The sequence below is a fragment of the Nicotiana tabacum genome, chromosome 15, assembly GCF_000715075.1.
Source record: "Nicotiana tabacum cultivar K326 chromosome 15, ASM71507v2, whole genome shotgun sequence".
Lineage (NCBI taxonomy): Eukaryota > Viridiplantae > Streptophyta > Magnoliopsida > Solanales > Solanaceae > Nicotiana > Nicotiana tabacum.
Genome location: NC_134094.1, coordinates 26,238,075 through 26,258,602, shown reverse-complemented (window position 1 = coordinate 26,258,602; position 20,528 = coordinate 26,238,075). Strand labels below are relative to the sequence as shown.

General features: G+C 35.7%; 1 pseudogene; it reads left to right on the top strand.

Moving 5' to 3' along the window:
- The first annotated feature begins 2,373 nt into the window (after positions 1-2,373).
- Positions 2,374-17,780, top strand: LOC107759275 (putative F-box/LRR-repeat protein 9; annotated as a pseudogene).
- Positions 17,781-20,528: the final 2,748 nt, after the last annotated feature.

Sequence of the window (20,528 nt, the reverse complement as noted above, 5' to 3'; positions counted from 1 at the left end):
GTTTAACATAAGCTTACCCGGGTTTAATGTCTTGCATTAGTGAAAAAATTATTTTTAATAATAATATTTTTTTTCCAGTCGAACAAGTAATAAATAAAAAAGAAGCGCTTTTTAATTAATTTAAGCGATAGGCAATTTTAGGCACGTTTGAGATGTAGACCATGTGTTCATACACGGTCCTTGGTCGATATATATTTTTTTTAATAAAGTAGTCATGTGTGCATTCCCGCTCCTTGACTTTTTAATATTAATTGTATTTAAACCATGTGTACCGATACGTTCTTTGTTTTAATACATATAATCAAATAAGGACTTTGTGTGCTTGCACGCTTCTAGGCCAAAATTATTAATTATTAAGCAGCACTAGACAATAGTAACTTAAGGCAAATAATACACACTTTATCCAAAAATAATTCAAGCTAAATTTTAGTCAATAAAAGCGACCGTGCTAGAACCACGGGATTCGGAAAATGCCTTACACCTTCTCCCCGGTTAACAGAATTTCTTACCCGGACTTTATTTTTGCAGACTAATAATAATAGAGTCAAATCTTCCTTTGATTAGGGATTCAAATAAAAGGTGACTTGGAACACCAACAAAATCAATTCCAAGTGGCGACTCTGTAAATAAAATAATCCCTACTCAATTTTGTCACTTTAATTGGAAAAACCCTTTAATCCACACAATATTATTTTACGGGTAGAAAAAGGGGTGTGACATATGGTAAACCCATAATCGAAGCGATAAGATATCAGTTATCGGTTAATCGGTTATCGACCATTATCGGTTCGGTTATCGGTTTACCCGATAATATAACTCAATCTAGAGGTAAGAAGCATGATATACAACGCACATGAACTAAACTTTAATTATTGAATTTGACAACACCAAAGGAATCTATCCACTGTCCAGATATCAAAAGATGTCAGCAAACAACCAAATGAATTTAACTCTAATTAAACGAATTAAATACAGAACATCAAAGACCAACGCACAAGAATTTTCTCATAATTTTTGTTCTTATCTCGAATTAAATCCAAAACAACATCAAACAATAAGTTAGGAAATCCAAAAACAGTGACCCAAAAAATAATGAGCAAAATGGAATTGTAAAGTGATGAAGAGAATCATAAACTTACCCGAAATTGATGGAGATTGTCGATTGAGGAGTGAGAAAAGAAACTGGTCGGTCGTACGTATAGGTTGCATGATAGTTGTCATGAGCTCATAAAATGAAAATTGAAAATAAAGTATTATAAAACATGAGCACAAAATAAAGAATCGTAAACAATCAAAAATCCTATATTTCTATTATCGAAATCTACTATAAAACTCAAAAGAAAGGAACAAAATTTGTTCTTAAGAAAGAAGTAGTTAAATTTTCAAATTCTGGAAAACAAACTTACGCTAAGATTCTATGACTGTGGCTGTACTTTGAATTTTGAAGAAGAACTGATGAAGAATTGAATCAATTGATGACTGAACTCTGAAGAGTGAACCGTGAAACTTGATATCTTGAATGCAGCTGGGAAAATTGGGAGAAAAATAGAGAATGAAGCCCTATAAGTATTTATATAGTAAAATCATAATTTTATTGAATCTTATTGGGTTATCAGTTAACCCGTTAAGAAAATTGGCAAATTGAGGTCCGAACCGATAACCCAATAGTAAAAAAAATACTAAACCGCTACCGAACCGTTAACCCATGGAAAACAAACTTACGTTAAGATTCTATGAATGTGGTTGTACTTTGAATTTTGAAGAAGAAATAATGAAGAATTGAATCAATTGATGACTGAACTGTGAAGAGTGAACCGTGAAACTTGATATCTTGAATGCGACTGGAAAAATTGGGAGAAAAATAGAGAATAAAGCCCTATATGTATTTATATACGTAAGGGTAAAATCATAATTTTATTAAATCTTATTGGGTTATCAGTTAACCCGTTAAGAAAATTGGCAAATTGAGGTCCGAACTGATAACCCAATAATAAAAAAATACTAAATCGTTAACCCGATAATCCGATACTGATACCCAATAAGATTTTTTCGGTTCAGGATATCGGTTATACCCGATATATGCCCAGCCCTAATAGAGGGTCATTAGGACCGCAAATAGTTCAAGGATAACTAATACTCACTCCGTTCACTTTTACTTGGCACGTTTTGACTTTTCACGCCCCTTGAGAAACAATAAATGAAGTGCATAATTTACTATCATACCCATATTAATTGATGCATATTTTATTGGATTTAAGAAAATAATTTGAAATGAGTAATAAATACTATGAGTATAACAAGAAAAAAAATTTGTGTAGTATACGTAAAAGTGAACACATTTTGCCTTTTTTTTAAACTATAAATCTATTAGGAGAACGCTCGCTCCCTTGTCGAAATCAAAACCCTAAAAATCGAGGAGAAAAGCAAAATGGCAAATGAACACGAAAATCTGGAAGAATCTTCCTCCTCAATTGTACCACCACAGCCATTGCCGCCGTGGGTGGAGCTTCCGTGGGAGAGTACGATGGACATTCTACGGCGGCTGGAAGCGATAGAGATAGTGGAGAGTGCACAGAGAGTTTGTAATACCTAGTGGAAGGTGTGCCATGACCCCGCTATGTGGTCTGTTGTTGACTTGAAAAATGACGGTGATAATTTCAAAATGCCTTGGGTGTTGGACAAGATATGTCGGATTGCAGTGGATCGTAGCCAGGGTCAGTTACTCAAAATTAGCATCGATAATTTTGGTAGCATAGACATGATCAACTACATTGCTGAGAGGTACATTTTTTGTCGTAATATTAATTTTGTACTGTTAATTGAGTTTATATATGGTCAAAATATGATTGTCTTCTCACCTTTGGGAGATTAGTGTGCTTAATTGTTTACTTGAATGCAAAGCCCTCACTTCTCTAAAAGTTTAATTGAAAAGAATGATGGGTTTCACATTCGGATTGTCATTTTTTGGTTGTCCCGAAATCCACTTTACAAATTCAAAAAGGCCCTAGGGTTTGGTCCAGTAGTAAGAGGACAATGCATTATCACCTAGAAAACGATGTAGATAATCTTATCAACCTCTGTCTTACTCAAAATAAGATTTCCACATCCAACGCTCCTGGTATCACTGTTATAACTAGTATAAAACCACAGAGCTATCATATCCCTATTAAAATTGTTATCAGCAAAAACTTTTTTATCAACAAAATTGCTTTACTTGACATTGGTGCAGATCGTAACTGTATTATCAAAGGTATTGTTCCTACCCAGTATTTAGAAAAAAAGTACTTCTAAACTTTACTCCGCTATAGGAGAACAACTACGTATTAATTACAAACTTTCAAAAGCTCACATTTGTAACAACGATATTTGCTTGACAAATGAATTTATTATAATGAAGATATAAATGAAGATATCATTTTAGGAATTCCTTTTATTACTCAAATAAAACCTTTCATTACTGATTTAAATTGTATCTCCACACATATTTTAGGAGAAGACTTACACTTTCCTTTTATAAAAACCCTTTCACCTGATGAAAGTAATTTTATAAGAAAAAACATATTTTTTCGTATTAATAAACTTTCTCAACATATCACTTTTTTAAAAGATGAAATAAAAGTTAAGAAAATCGAGCAGATTTAAAAAACCCCGGAGATGGTTACTAAAATAGCCAATCTTCAAAGCCTCTTTGAAAAAGAAATATGCTCTGATTTTTCTAACGCTTTTTGGGAAAGAAAAAAGCATTTGATTGAACTTCCTTATGATGAAGGATTCAATGAACATGTCATCTCAACCAAAGCAAGATCTATTCAAATGAATCAAGAAATGATGGAAACTTGTAAAACAGAGATTTCAAATCTCCTGAAAAACAACATCATTCTCCCCTCTAAATCCCCTTGGAGTTGTTCTACCTTTTATGTTAATAATAATGCAGAGAAGGAAAGAAGAGCACCACGATTAGTCATTAACTATAAGCCTTTAAACGCTGTTCTTAAATGGATTAGATATCCTATTCCTAACAAAAGAGATCTCTTAAAGAGAACTTACAAAGCTAATGTCTATAGCAAGTTTGATATGAAATCTGGTTTTTGGCAAATTCAAGTAGCCGAAAAAACTGCCTTTAACGTTCCTTTTGGGCAGTATGAATTGAACGTTATGCTATTTGGGCTTAAGAACGCTCCCTCTGAATTCCAGAATGTCATGAACTCCTTTTTTAATGATTATAGTTACATGTCTATTGTTTATATAGATGGTGTTCTTATCTTCTCGGAAAACATAGATTCCCATTTTAAGCACCTCAACACCTTCTTTAAAGTTGTTAAGAGAAACGGTCTAGTAGTTAGTGCCAAGAAGATTAAACTCTTCCAAACTTCCATTAGATTTTTAGGCCATGACCTATATCAAGGATCTTACAAACCTATTTGTAGAGCCATAGAGTTCTCCTCTAAATTCCCTAATGAAATTACGAACAAAACCCAGTTTCAAAGATTTCTAGGAAGTCTCGACTATGTAGCTGATTTTATGCCTAACATTAGAAAAGTTTGTGAGCCTTTATATAAGAAACTTAGGAAGAATCCTGTTCCCCGGGGATCTGTACAAACTCAATCAGTCGTCCAAATAAAAGGTTTAGTACAGAACCTCCCTTGCCTAAGAATCCCTAACCCAGAAGCTTTTATGATTGTAGAAACAAATGCTTCTGATATAGGTTACGGTGGAATACTTAAACAAAAGGAGACCCTAGAATCCCTAGAACAACTTGTTCGTTTTACATCTGGAATCTGGAATTACGCCCAGAAAAATTATTCTACTGTTAAAAAAGAAGTCTTGTCTATAGTACTATGTATTACTAAATTTCAAGATAATCTTATTAACAAAAAATTTTTAGTTTGAGTTGATTGTAAATCTGCCAAAGAAATTCTTCAAAAGGATGTCAAAAACCTTGTTTCAAAACAAATATTTGATAGATGGCAAGCTCTACTATCTAGTTTTGATTTCAAAATAGATTTTATTAAAGGAGAAAATAACTCTTTACCTGATTTTCTAACCAGAGAATTTCTACAGGGAAAAAATGAGGCCCTTCAAACCTGATCTTCCTACCAAAGGAAAAGAAACAAAAAACCCGCAAATGGCTAGACCATTTGTTCTTCCTCCCTTTACTCCTACCAAAACAACAACCCCTCTCCCTTTCCAGAACAGGTATATAATATTGGCTGAGTATCCCACATTACCAGCCCCAGTAACAATTCCATCAGCAAAACTGATTAATCTCCAATCAACAAAGCCTTTTGAAAGAGGAACATCTTCAAGTTCCTCAATTCAAACCAAATAAAGTTACGCTATGAAAGCCCCAAAGACTTTTGCTGAAGCAGTTAATCCGTCAATAACTCCAAAGAAGTCACAAGATGACACATCTAAAGAAGAGAAGTTTGAATTTATTACTATCCAGGTACTACCTCTACTGACACTTTACAAGGAATATGAAGGTCTCAGAATGGAAGACCTTATTAAACCATGCTACACGGATTTCAATTATGTGGATATAGAAAATCCATACAAGACAAGAAGATACTATGAGGCCATCCTAATAGATACCGATTCCATAAAAATGGAGCACACTTTGAACGAGAAAAATTCGGAGTATATCAATTACTCTAGAGTCACTATAAAGAAAATACTATCACCATTTGAGTGGTTTGCAGATCACCTACACACACCCATAATGCTATCAATGGCAAACAGATCCTAGACCTACAACTGGCATGACTACAAAGTTGCCTGGTTCAATTTCTTATATCTCAGGCCAGGACACACTTGGTTTATCAAATATTGCCTAGAAGTTACTAAAACAATTATCCCAAGATGGTTCTACGAATGGTAGAACATTTTTGGAGGTAACAAAGAAATATTACCACAACAATTCCTCAACAGGTTCGAAGACTTTCAAACCAAAGAAGGAATTTCATCCCTAACAGAGCATATTAAAATGTGCAAATATTTTATTCAAAGACGAATTTCCTTTATTATTAGCTGGAATTTCTCAAAGGCAGAATTTGAAAGAATCAAATATTTGTCTAAAGAAATTAAGATCAAAGGCTGGACTCCCAAAATAGCAAAGAATATTCAACAGAATTTTGCAAAGGCTTCAACATAAAAAACAGAGCTCAGAGAAAAACTCAAGCAAGCCCTGCAAAATATCGATAAGTATGAAGAACACCAGATTATGCAATTAATCGAAGATGCTGCTTCATTTGGAGAAAGTAGCAATGGAATGGAGACATGTGCAATCCAAAAGGATTGGTCCTGGCCTACATGGACCCCAATTGCGAATAAAAGGATCCATTATCAGGTCGACCAAAATCAAAAGGAATCTTATCCTTAAAACTTTTCCTTTATAAAAGTAGTTACTTTACTTTTTAAAAGTAGTCACCCCACTTTAGCTTTTGTCGACCACTTGTTTTTGTGGGACAAAGCTAACGGTACACTTGTAAGCCTAGGATCAGAAGGCTTCCCTTCTCAGTCTATATAAGACTCCCCATTCCCACTGTAAGAGGCACAACGAAAATTCTCCCAATTTTCAAAGACCTCTCTCCCCCTAGTATTTTCTTCTGTTCTTATGTTTTTATAATGTTCATCCAATAAATTTTAGTAAGTTTTTAACGTCTTTCTTATACTATCTTTACTATTTTATACTGCACTTAGTTCCGTCTTTACTGGTATCCGAGCCATGTTGGCAGTGTACGTATTTAACATGAGCAACTAAGTACATATACTGTCTAGGACATGGCAAAATTACTTTCAATACTTAATTTTAAAACTTGACTATGCTTATATATATCTTACTACTGTTCTTTAAAATCATGTTCTATAAATGCTTTTATGTTTAGTATGAGGTCTTTATTTTCTTTATAAGTATGAAGTAACTGAGTAATCCCCGACTCAGACGTTGGCTAGCCAAGGTAGGCGTTTAGACCTTGTTAGGTGATCCCGTCGCTAAGATGACTTTAGAGAAAACAGATGTAAATCCAAGAAGACTTTACTAAGAAGCTATTAGATCTTTGATATTAAGGTACAATATCTGTTAGATATTTGCATATTTACTGTTTTACTATTACTTGTACTGAATAGTTCTTTTAGCCTAATAAGCCCCTAGATTGTATTATTTCAAAAATGAATTCAAATCAGCATGTTTTGAATAACGTTAATCTTTCTTCTCAAGAAACTAAGATTGCTAAATTAAAAAACGATTTACAAAATTGGAACATTCCTAATGAACCTTTTAAAAGGATTTATGAATTCGGGAGTTTTAATTTCATTAAGAAACATAATATTAAAACCTGTGAGTCTACTATTTTCATTAATAATTCGTTAGAAATTATTAAATTACTCTTAGAACAAGACATAAATAAGTATAAATCCCAATTCAATTACTTGCATATAGGCCTTGTCCAAGTTGCTGTCAAACCTCTCTTCAGAAAAGGTTTAGACATCCCTATCTGTGTCCTATTAAGAGACGCTCGTCTCTTAAATTTTGACGACTCACTCCTAGGAGTAATACAAAGTAACCTAGCTAATGGCCCGGTATACTTTAACTGCTATTTCAATTTCTCGGTTGATATCAATGACCCTAACGTCATGGATACCTTGACATTAAATGTCAAAACCAAGAATAGGAACAACAAGGCTAATACTCGCGAAGTAGCCATTATTTATCGAGTTTATTATAGACTTATGGACACCACTCTTGCCCCAAAAGCTCAAGTAGAAAGTGTCAAAGGAGTCACTATGCTCATGGAAGCAAACACTGAGCACAGTACGATCTTTGTACCTAGACTCCTAAACTGGAATGATATACTCTCTAGTAATGACTGGCACTTTGATGCCAATCAATAACCCAACCTTTCACTAATAACTCCGAGAGATCTCAAATAGAAAGGGTAATTCAGTTTCCCAATGGATCTATTGATCTCAAATTTTTAGGTTCATGTTCCAATCTAACAAGCAGAACCAGTTCCTTTAGAAGAACGTCTACAGTTCCTTCCGCAGCTTCTTCTTCCAAACCCCCAGAGGAAAACACTACCGATAACGTTACTGATAACGACAAAGGAAAAGTCACAGGAGTAGATTTCTCCTATGCAATCCCCAAAGTCTATAACCAAGACCATCCCGCTAGTCCAACCCCCAGTGAGATGAAACCTCCTCAGGATATACCAGTCTTTCTTAAAATGATAAAGTCATGAAATCCATTCACCCCAGATCCCGAGATCCTTGAACGTCTCTGGACTCATCCTGACAATCAAACCAAGAGAAAATGGTATGTTCCCTCTTATTCTCTTCAACAAAGAGAAAAATTCAGAGATTGTTGGATGTCAGAAAAGAATTAAATGCAAAATTGAATTCTTTAGATGGTTTGAAATATCCGGCAAAATCGACAACCAAAAGGATTCTCTGCAAGTCCTAATCAATAAGTGGTACACAACTACTAACAAAGTCATTGAATCAGTCACTCCTCCTTTGGAAGGGATAAAAATCCCAATATCCAACACGATTATTCCTGCCTCTCCTTTCAAAACTAAAAGCGAGAAGCCTACTAGCATGGTTGTCTGTTCTGACGTTGATTGAATCATTGAACAAAATAACTACACCAATCAACTTCTTCATGTTGTCTCTAGACAAATAGAAGATTCTAAAGAAAAATCTCTATTCAGTGAAAAACCAACTCTTTCAAAACCAAGCACTAGTCAAAATATTGAACCAAACCCAGTCTTCAAAATGACTGAATTCTCCGGAGATAAGTACCCAAAATTCAAAGATACTTTTGATGTCTCTGGCAACATCCTTGACAAAATCAATGAACAATTGGCCAATTTCAATATTTCTGAAAAAGGAAAAATTTCCACTATTCAAGAGAAAAAAGCCCTTCTCCACAAACTTTCTAATGATCGCTATCATAATTGAAAAAATTATCATAAGCGTCCTTCATTTCCTGATATTCAGTACGAAGAAAACGTTTTCCTTGCCTCCTCTGCCCACGAAGGAAGAAGCATCATGGAATGGAATATCGATGGTTTGGCTGAACATCAGACATACAAAAAACTTCATGCAATGAGTGTCTCTATCACAGCCTATAAAATACGAGGCTCTTCTGACAAAGAAGCCGCCTCTATGATCGTAGCTGGATTTACAGGCATGTTAAGACATTGGTGGGATAATTATTTCACTGATGATATCAAACAGACCGTATACTCCTCTACAGCCATTGAAACAGTTGTAAAAACTGAATGTACCGCCACTGAGACTACCTCTCACATTACTAGAGAAGACACTTGTGTTACCCTTTTCTACCATATCGCAACACACTTCATTGGAGAGCCCAAACTCTTCCAAGATAGAAGCTTGCAAATCCTAAACAATCTGTCTTGCCCAACCTTAGATGACTTTATTTGGTATAAAAACCAATTCATCAGTAAAGTTATGATTAGACCTGACTATCATCTAGATTTCTGGAAAGAACGCTTTGTCAGCGGACTTCCACCTTTATTCGCAAACAAGGTCAGAACAAAGATCCAAGATCGTTGTGATGGTAAAATTCCTTATCATCAAATGACCTATGGGGACCTTGTTAGCATCATCAACGTTATAGGTCTTGAACTCTGTACAGATATCAAGCTTAAAAATCAACTCAAAAAGAAACGATTCTCCTCTAGAAGAGAACTAGGAAGTTTCTGTCAGGACTTCGGATTTACCTCCATTGCTGCCCCTTCTACTCACTCTTCAAAGAGAGACAAAAACTCTAAATCTTCCAAAAGGATTCATCGCTCAAATCTCGTCGGATTTTCGAAAATTCACCTAGAAAAGTTCCGTCTTTACAAAATTATCATAAGCGTCCTTCATTTCCTGATATTCAGTACGAAGAAAACATTTTCCTTGCCTCCTCTGCCCACAAAGGAAGAAGCATCATGGAATGGAATATCGATAGTTTGGCTGAACATCAGATATACAACAAACTTCGTGAAATAGGTGTCTCTATCACAGCCTATAAAATACGAGGCTCTTGACAAAGAAGCCGCCTCTATGATCGTAGTTGGATTTACAGGCATGCTAAGACATTGGTGGGATAATTATTTCTCTGATGATATCAAACAGGCGTTTAGTCCTTGTTAGGTGATGCCGTCGCTAAGATGACTTTAAAGAAAACAAATGTTAATCCAAGAAGATTTTACTAAGAAGCAAATAGATTTTTGATATTAAGGTACAGTATCTGTTAGATATTTGCATATTTACTGTTTCTAAGTGCAGTATAAAAATAGTAAAGACAGTATAAGAAAGACGCTAAAAACTTACTGAAATTTATTGGATGAACATTATAAAAACATAAGAACAAAAGAAAATGCTAGGGGGAGAGAGGTCTTTGAAAATTGGGAGAATTTTCGTTGTGCCTCTTATAGTGGGAATGGGGAGTCTTATATAGACTGAGAAGGGAAACCTTCTGATCCTAGGCTTACAAGTGTACCGTTAGCTTTGTCCGACATAAACAAGTGGTCGACAAAAGCTAAAGTGGGGTGACTACTTTTAAAAAGTAAAGTGACTACTTTTATAAAGCAAAAGTTTTAAGGATAAGATTCCTTTTGATTTTGGCCGACCTGATAATGGATCCTTTTATTAGCAATTGGGGTCCATGTAGGCCAGGGCCAATCCTTTTGGATTGCACATGTCTCCATTGCTACTTTCTCCAGATGAAGCAGCATCTTCGATTAATTGCATAATTTGGTGTTCTTCATACTTATCGATATTTAGCAGGGCTTGCTTGAGTTTTTCTCTGAGCTCTGTTTTTGATGTTGAAGCCTTTGTAAAATTCTGTTGAATATTCTTTGCTGTTTGGGGGTCCAACCTTTTATCTTAATTTCTTTAGACAAATATTTGATTCTTTCAAATTCTGCCTTTGAGAAATTCCAGCTAATAATAAAGAAAATTCGTTTTTGAATAAAATATTTGCACATTTTAATATGCTCTGGTAGGGATGAAATTCCTTCTTTGGTTTGAAAGTCTTCGAACCTGTTGAGGAATTGTTGTGGTAATATTTCTTTGTTACCTCCAAAAATGTTCCACCATTCGTAGAGCCATCTTGGGATAATTGTTTTAGTAACTTCTAGGCAGTATTTGATGAACCAAGCGTGTCCTGGCCTGAGATATAAGAAATTGAACCAGACAGCTTTGTAGTCATACCGGTTGTAGGTCTGGGGTATGTGTGCCAATAGCATTATGGGTGTGTGTAGGTGATCTGCAAACCACTCAAATGGTGATAGTATTTTCTTTATAGTGACTCTAGAGTAATTGATATACTCCGAATTTTTCTCGTTCAAAGTGTGCTCCATTTTTATGGAATCGGTATCTATTAGGATGGCCTCATAGTATCTTCTTGTCTTGTATGGATTTTCTATATCCACATAATTGAAATCCGTGTAGCATGGTTTAATAAGGTCTTCCATTCTGAGACCTTCATATTCTTTGTCAAGTGCCAGTAGAGGTAGTATTTGGATAGTAATAAATTCAAACTTATCTTCTTTAGATGTGTCATCTTGTGACTTCTTTGGAGTTATTGACGGATTAAATGCTTCAACAAAAGTCTCTGGGACTTTCATGGCGGGGGCGCATTTCACTTAGATTTGATTTGCGCCGCTAAACCTTGGAGATTTCTCAGTTATGAAATTAAAGAATTACATGTGCAAAACTACTATTGAATATAAACTTTTTATAGTAAAGAAAGTAAATCAAATGTTTGGATTCCCTAAATAGCTATATTGCCAAACAATTTATGATAGAGGGGGGGAGTTTAGATATTTGTAGATTTATAGAAATGAAATGCGAGATTAGGAGCACCAGGGTAATGGATTTAATTTTTATTGAGATTATTTTCCGGACTTAGACTCCAAGAACACCCTTGCTGTCCAGAAGAATCAAAACTCACATTGTCACGACTCAATTTCTCCTATAGGCCGTGATGGCGCTCAACGTCGCGCTAAGCAAGCCAACGATGAAATAACTACGTGATTACTCCTTTTAATAGGTTTCCAAGTAATTTAAATTCCATTTATTAAGAGATATGAAGTAGAAAGTTTAATAAATAAAACAAAAGCAACTGATGCAATCATAGATATATATATATATACTCCAAAACCATAATGTTTGCTAGAGTGTGTGCCAAGACATGGTGTCACAAGTGTATGAGCACTAGTAGAATATACAAAACTCTAACTACTGTTTGAAATAACATAGACAGAAAATAAGTACAAAAGAAAGGCTCTAGGTGCTGCAGAACGGCTCAAGAAACAGCTCACCACTAGGCCTCAGGGTATCGGGGATGCGCGCCGGTGTGACCGCCAGATGCACCTGCCTCAGATCATGTACGGTTAGTGCAAAAGTGTAGCGTGAGTACATAATACCCGGTAAGTATCAAGTCTAGCCTCGAAGAAGTAGTGACGATGGGGTCCACATAGACACTTACTATGGGCTAACAGTAAGGAAATACAGAATTCTAAATAAGCATGTGTTATGTAAATTATAATAATAATAACTCAATAACAAGCATAAAGTAAATAATTCTTTCACGCATGGTAAGTCCCAAATAAATTTCCGTCTTATATAATTTTTGCCTCTCAAGCCAGGGAAAGATATCAAATATACATTTCGAGTGTTATCGCGCACGATTATGCCGAGGTCGTACGGTCCGATCCAGAATAATGTGTACATTGCCGAGGGTCGAGCGGCACGAACCATAGATGCATCTATCTACTGCCGAGGCGTTCGGCCCGCTCAACAAGAAGAGAGGATACTTTATAAACAACCAGTTTAAAAGCTAATACACAGCTAATGTACAATGAAACACGATTTTTATTAAGGGTCAAGTAACCCGCCAAAACTCAATAAGTGAAATTCGGTCTTCTACAATTCCTCTAATAAGTTCCAATATAATTTAGGCACTTTAATTAACAAGCAGGGTGCAAACATTACAAGTATTTCGTGATTCTGATCCTAAGCTACCCTGACATAAGCATAGTTAGTAGCTACGCACGGACTCTCGTCACCTCGTGCGTACGTAGCTCCCACAATTAGAAGCAAATAGCAATTTAAATCACCTATGGGGTAAATTCCCTCTTACAAGGTTAGGCAAGAGACCTACCTTGTCTCGAAGCTCGCTTTCCGGCCTCAAATTCACCCTAAAGCCTCAACTCGATGCCGAACAATCCGAAACTAGAAAAATTTTGTATAAATTAATTAATATACGCTCAAAAGTTAATAATTTAACTATTAGAGTAATTACCCAACCCAAATTCACCCCCGGGCCCACGTGCCTGGATTCCTGAAATTTTCGAAGAAAATCGTTACCCATAACCTTACAAACTCAAATATATAATTTTCATCTCACTCCACCATCATTTTCGTGGTTAAATTCTATTTTTATCAAAACCGAGGTTTTTCATCTAAACTCATGATTTGCACAATTTTACATGTTAGAATCTACCCATAATTTATGTTTTAAGCTCATATGGTGTAGAAATCACTTATCTCAAAGTGCTAGGTGAAAACCCCTCTTCAAAAGCTCCAAAATTGCTCAATGAATGAAAGAAATGAGTAAAAAATGGTTTAACTCCCGACTTAAATAAACCTCATTGCCCAGCGATTTTTCGCACCTGCGATGACACTGCCGCACCTGCGGTTCCGCTTATGCGGACAAAACCACGCAGGTGCGGACCAAGCCTAGGTCGACCTCCTTCGCTTCTGCGACTAACGGCTCGCATCTGCGAGCCCGCTTCTGCGGCGAGCGCGTCTCACCTGCAACCCTATTCCGCTTTTGCGATCGCCTGCTTCGCACCTGCGTCTCAGCAGGTGCGGTCCCTTCCTCGCTTCTGCGATCACCGGGCAGCCTACGCTGGGCCGCTTCTGCGGCTGCTGGCTCGCTTCTGCGAGCTCGCACCTGCGGCTAACCCTCCGCAGGTGTGATTGCACCAGAAGCTGGGTGTTTAAGCTATCCAACTAAGGCCAAATGACTTCCGCGCATCGTCCGAATGACATCCAGGGCCCCCGAGGCCCCGCCCAAACGTACCAACAAGTTTAAAATCATAAAACGCACTCGCTCGCACCCTGGGAACACATATAACAGCATTAAAACTAAGAATCATACGCCAAAACCAATAGAATCAACCTATAAACTTCAAGTTCTTCCAATTACTTCGAACGCGTCAAATTATACTTAAACTACTCGGAATGACTCCAAATTTTGCGTGCAAGTCTTAAATCACCATACGGACCTTTTCTTAGGTTCGGAATCCCAATTGGACCTCGATAACACCAAATTCTACTTCAAACCAAATTTAAAGGACTTTAAAATCTTCAATGTGCCAACTTCCAATATTAAGCGCCGAAACGCTCCCGGGTCATTCAAAACCCGATCCGAACATGCGCCCAAGTCCAAAATCATCATACGAACCTATTGGAACCGTCAAATCCCGGTTCTGAGGTCGTTTACTCAAAATGTTGACCAAAGTCAAACTTAGCCTTTTTAAAAGCCAAACTAAGTAACCAAGTGTTCCGATTTCAACCCGAACCCTTCCAAATCCCGAACTAACCATCCCCGCAAGTCATATATTAGTAAAAGCACATATGGGGAGTCTTATTTAGGAGAACGAGGATCTAGAAAGCAAAACGATCGGTCGGGTCGTTACACACATAAACTCATTGTGAAAACACCCTTGTCGCAAGCTTTGCTGACTAGCTTGTCCTCGCTTTGCCCTTAACTATTGAAAGGGTCTAGTACTTGTAAAAATTCAGCAAATCTGCTCATTTCCCAATCATTCAAATGCCTCCTGAAGTTGAAATTTTATCCATCTTGCCTTCTAGTGGTAGTCAATAGTAGCATTAGAAAATTGTAAGTCTGTACAAATTTGGAAATAGTGAGCATGGACAATCCAATCCCAAAAAGCAATCTTTCTTCCATCACTCACTCTGAAACCAATATTACTTGAAACTTTTTGCATTAAAGCTCTAATATTCCTAGGTTCCTCCATAACCCTACCCATAAAGAGTGGTCTGTCTCGTAGAAGTCCAAAAACCATGGAAGCCATATTTTTCATCAATAAAATCCTTCCATAATTTACTTAAGTGAACCTCCGTAACCATTTCATCATTAAACTACAGTTGTGTTGCTTCAAGTTTCTGATGCCGAAGCCTCCTTCATTCTTGTTGAGTGTCAAAGTATTCCACTTGACCTGTTGAAAAGCTATCTTTTTTTATTACTCCGCCATAAAAAGTCCTCCATTATATATCCAACATTTTCTCCACTTTAACTGGTATAGGAAATAATGACATCACATATGTGGGTAATGCATCAAAGACAGTGTTGTCATAGGCGAAAAGCATTAAAAAGCGCTCCAGGTCTATGGGGCTTTAGGCGCAAAGCATGATTGAAGTGTGTGCTTTAGTTAAAAAAGGTGCAACGAAGAAAAAAATAAAAAAATAAATGTAATGCAAGAAAAAATAAAGAATTTCATTCATAATGATTTCATAAACAATTATATCTTTTTGCCAATTACATTTATTGTTTTGTACCGCTCTATTCAAGATATAACTTATGGGCAATGAGGCACACACCTTAGTGCCTTGCCTACACAAATGCGCAGCCTAAGTGAGGCGAAGCGCATGCCCTGAGTTTATTTGAGCTTCAGGGCTTAAGCCCGCCTCAAATGAGCCTTTAACAACACTGATCAAGGACACTATTTACCGACATCAATCTTCCCCCAAAAGACAAGTATTGACTTTTCCATCTACCCGACATTTTAGGACCCCTTGTCGCCTGGCCAACTGTCTACAGTTTTATTTTTAGCTCCCAAAGGCATTCCCAAATAGATTAGTTGGGAAGATTACCTACTTCACTCGCCAAAACCCCAGCCAACACCTAGACTCTTTCTCCAATTACCTTACAACTTTGAAACTGATTCAAAACAGTGAGAATTAATATTAAATGACTTAACTGTCCCACGGTAGCATTACACATCAAAAGAGTATCATCAGCAATTGCCAAGAAGATCTTTCTCTGAAGGTAAAGAATCACCTCTGATGGTGATTCTGTTTCCTTCAGGCTGTACGATGCTCAAATTTGTACCCTTTGCTGGCCATCGACTGCATGCTTTTAACCACTTCTGCAAAAGTTTCTGTCAGCTTAGGTAAATGGTTATTGTTGCCGGGAGCTTCCCCTTTGTCAACAAACCTAGCAAATTTGCTTGCTAGATTCTTCCACCCTTAGTTGTGGTTTATCGGCAAGATGGTAACGATTCTTTTTCTACCTTGTAGTGTTACAATACTCAAGAATCTTCCATATCTGTTAGTTTTTCGAGAGCAAAAGAACATGTATCTGGACTGCTGTAGTCTCCAAATTCGAAATAAGTTACCCCTGCCTTTGGAAGCTTTCGGCTCATTTGTAAAAATTGCTGACTCAAGTAAATTTCTGTAATGTCAAAAGATTTAATACCAGCAACAAAATAGGTCCTTTTTCTCTTTCTATAGAGGAGGAGGACATTCTGTCTCTTTCAGTTGATCTATAAGTTTCTAGACCATGGCTGTCCTTTTCCTTGTGGTGTTCTTGTAATTGCTCGTATCTTTTTGTTGCCACCCCTGAAATAGGAGTTCTCTTAAAGTAATAAATTTGTTATTCTTTCTATCAGATCAAGTCAGCTCAGGCATCTTCGACTTGTCAAGTGTTATAGTAACTTAGCTGGAGGTTTGGCTGCAGCTGCCAACAACTTCCCATTGCTGGAGGAGTTGCACATTTCCTTCACCTTGATTACTAAAGATGATATAGAAAGTGTTGGTCGTTATTGCCCCCTGCTCAAGTCATTTACATTGAAAGCCACTGAATATGAAAATGTGATATTTCCACCATCTCAATGCAATGATCAAGCTCTAGCTATTGCCAAAAGTATGCCTAAATTGAGGCACCTTGCACTTCTTCAAAATAGCTTGACAAATAAAGGGTTGCAAGCCATTCTTGATGGCTGTCCGCTCCTTGAATCACTTGACTTGCGCTGCTGTTGTTGTGTTGATCTTGAAGGGGATTTAGAAAGAAGATGTATGCAACAGATTGTAGATCTAAAGCGCCCCGGTGATTCCACACATGACTATGAATTTCATTCTGAAAATCAGCGTCGCCCGTCTTCTGATGAAGATGACGATATTAGTTATGACTACGATTACGTCCTCGGCCTTGGGGACTATCGTGAGTATGATTATGATTACGATTTTTCACAACGATGACTCCACTAACTTATATAGCAGCAGCGAGTATGTAGATGAAGCTGGTAACCTATATTGATGTCGTGTTCAAACTAAAATTTACTAATGGTAAGAGCCCAATGTTACCAGCATTATTTCATCTTGTTCTTTTTTCTTTTTTCGCTTTCATGGCTACGAATGGTGGGAAGAAGACAAAATGGTTTGTTTCAGAAAATACATGGTGGTTGCATTGGTTTTTTGCAGGTCTTTGGTTGCTAGGTGAACTGGAATCTATTCACTACAGCTTTGTTCAGAAGAACAAGTGAAGTATTTAGTGGTAAACTTTAATTAAAATCTGTAAAAAGACTATTAGAACGTACGGTTAGAATATAAAGCAACTATTAATTTGAGATGGTTGTTTGAGAACAGAATACAGTCACCTCTGTATTGTCTGCTCGTTTTTGTTTTTAATCCTTTCAGTTATGATGTATCCAATTTGATGGAAGTCACGGTCAGGTAAATGCAGTCGCCTACTATCCGATTTAATACTTCTTATTTGGGTTAGTTTTTTCCATAACGCTTGGTCTTGTTAGATGTCTTATGTCTAGAAAGTGGCAACCTTTGCTGCCAAAAAAAGAGAGAGTTCATTTTAATCTTTAATTTCGACATCGCTATTTGTCTTAATTTGTGAAGATTTACTTATTTTAAGTTAATTACCCGAATTTGCCCTCCACAGTATTTAACAGTCAGTCACACTATTTGATGTCCGTTGATAAATGGACTAAAAATACACATATTGCTTAATTGAAGGTTAAATATATTAAGTCGAATATTACAAGGAACAAAATGCAATAACAAAAGGACTAAAATGCTATTTCCCTTAAATTAAACGGGTTGAGGGGTATATGGCAGAAAACAAGTTTAAAGACTATAAAATGAAACTTGTGAACATATGACTTTTACATACTATTAGAGCCCGTTTGGACATAATTTTTTTTTTTTTTTTCAAAATAAAATTTCAAAATAGTGTTTCGTTATGAGATTTTTACGATTTTTCAAATCCAACTTGAAAATGCATTTTCAAATTTGAAAAACTACTAAAAACTAGTTTTTCAATTGGAAAATTGGAAAGTTTTTTTTTTTTTTTTAAGTTTTACAAATTTATCCTATATTTCTAAAATTTATAAAAGGACCCCAATCAGTTATCAAACCTACGTAACACCTACAACTACCCACCATCTGATTGAGTAGCCTTGGACTATATTTTAACATCCACTGTTGAGATCTACAATTTATACTTTTACCTGAAGGAGACACTATAACTTCTATTAGAGATTGTTCGTACAGTTAAACAATCGGCATGTTTGATTAATTGTTTCAAGTAGGATAATCAAATCGGGGTAGTATTGATATTTGTTTTACAAATTGTGGGTATAAATCATATTTTATGGTTTTGAAAAGAATACATCCAAATATGTTACAAAAATTATAACCAAACACAACTTCATATTCAAATCAAATTTTAGTGAAATTACAAATTTAAAATAAAAAAAATTAAAATTTATGTCCAAACGCCCGCTTAATGTCCACGACTATGAATTTGGTTATCACTTATTGAGTCATTGGATCATTCATTTACTATTTTACTTACATGTGTACAAATATATAGGACCTGCTCCGAATATGCTTAACACACACTGGTGCAAATTGGAGGAAGTTAACTAGCGTTGCATATCTATCCTAATGAATATTTAGTTAAGGATCATCTGAATTCACTACTTTCAACGCGGTGTATAAATTTATGTGTAAATATTCATTAAAATTAGAACTAGGAATAGTTCTGAATTCATAATTTTAAAAATATAATAGGTTCAATGCTAAAAACATTAAAGATTGAATCCCAAAGAATTTAAGTTTTGATTCCGTCCCTGAGTGCAATACTTCAACTTAGGAGTGATAAGTTGGTTCATCAAACTATGATCGTGCACACACATTATTTTGGTGTGAAGAAATCGAATGTCCTCTTACTAACTCCTCTCGTGTTGTGTTTTCAGAGTTGTGCGAAAAATGACAAATAATAAACGCCTTCAGATTTATGATAAGAAAAAGTAAGCCTATTTATAGGACTAGTATTTAAATTCTTTCAAATTGTTTGTTAGTTTTGTAATCCATTTACCAGCTCTCACAGGTAGGACCTAGCAGTTAATAAAATCAAAATGAGTCTAGTAGAACAAGATTTAAATTTCAATAGAAACAAAAAAAAAAAAAAAAAAATTTCCTATGAAGAAAGTTATCACCTATGCTGGTGGTTGAACTGATAATTATTTGATCAAACACTATGAATCATATAGGTAATTTGCTAGAAATAAAGACACTTTTCGATTGAATTTATGTGACACAATTTGACTCATCAAACAATTTAGAAGGAAAACACTAATGTAATGAATCCATAATTACTGAAGAAGGCAGCGATGATTTCTTGTAATTCCAACGTTGAATAACAAGGGAAAGGAACTAATTAACTAAATTAAAAGATAAAACAGAAAAGAGTTGTTCCAGACTGCTAAAACTTTAGCTAAGAAAATAAAGATACAAGTTCTTTGATGCCTTGTTATTTTGTCATTTTGTGGTTGTTTCCCTTTTATAGCTTCAAGTCATATGTAGTGACAAACAACTCCAACTCACAATATGTATATCTTTTATTGGGTTGATTAGCCCTTTTATTGCATCTTTTATCCGTGATTGACATGAATGACCCTATTAGGGATTGGTCCTTAAATATTATCCCTATATTTAAAAGTATTTAAAATATGACCCATGTCCCCAAATACACTTATCGCTTGTTAGAGATTTCTCTACTAGATTGGTAGATTTTATGCTATATTTACTCTACTTATATTATTAACTTTTTACAAATTCTACCCCATCGGCATGACTTTGTAATTGTTCATCAAACTCTATCATATTGTTATGACTTTGTGATTGTTCAATTGTTCATCAAAGTCTATCATATTTGTGTTCACCAAACAATCTATTAGATTGTTCACAAACTTTACCTAGTTGAAATAAATTTTACTTGTTTAATTGTTCACCAAACTCTACCAGATTGGCATGATTTCTTTATCTGCAATTGACATGTCTGTTAAATTGTTCATCAAAGTCTATCCCGATTGGCATAATTTTTCAGTTTTGGTCAACAAAGTGTTCTTCAAAATTGCAATTTTAATTTCCATCAAACCACCACGAATCTGCTCAAAATAATTTCA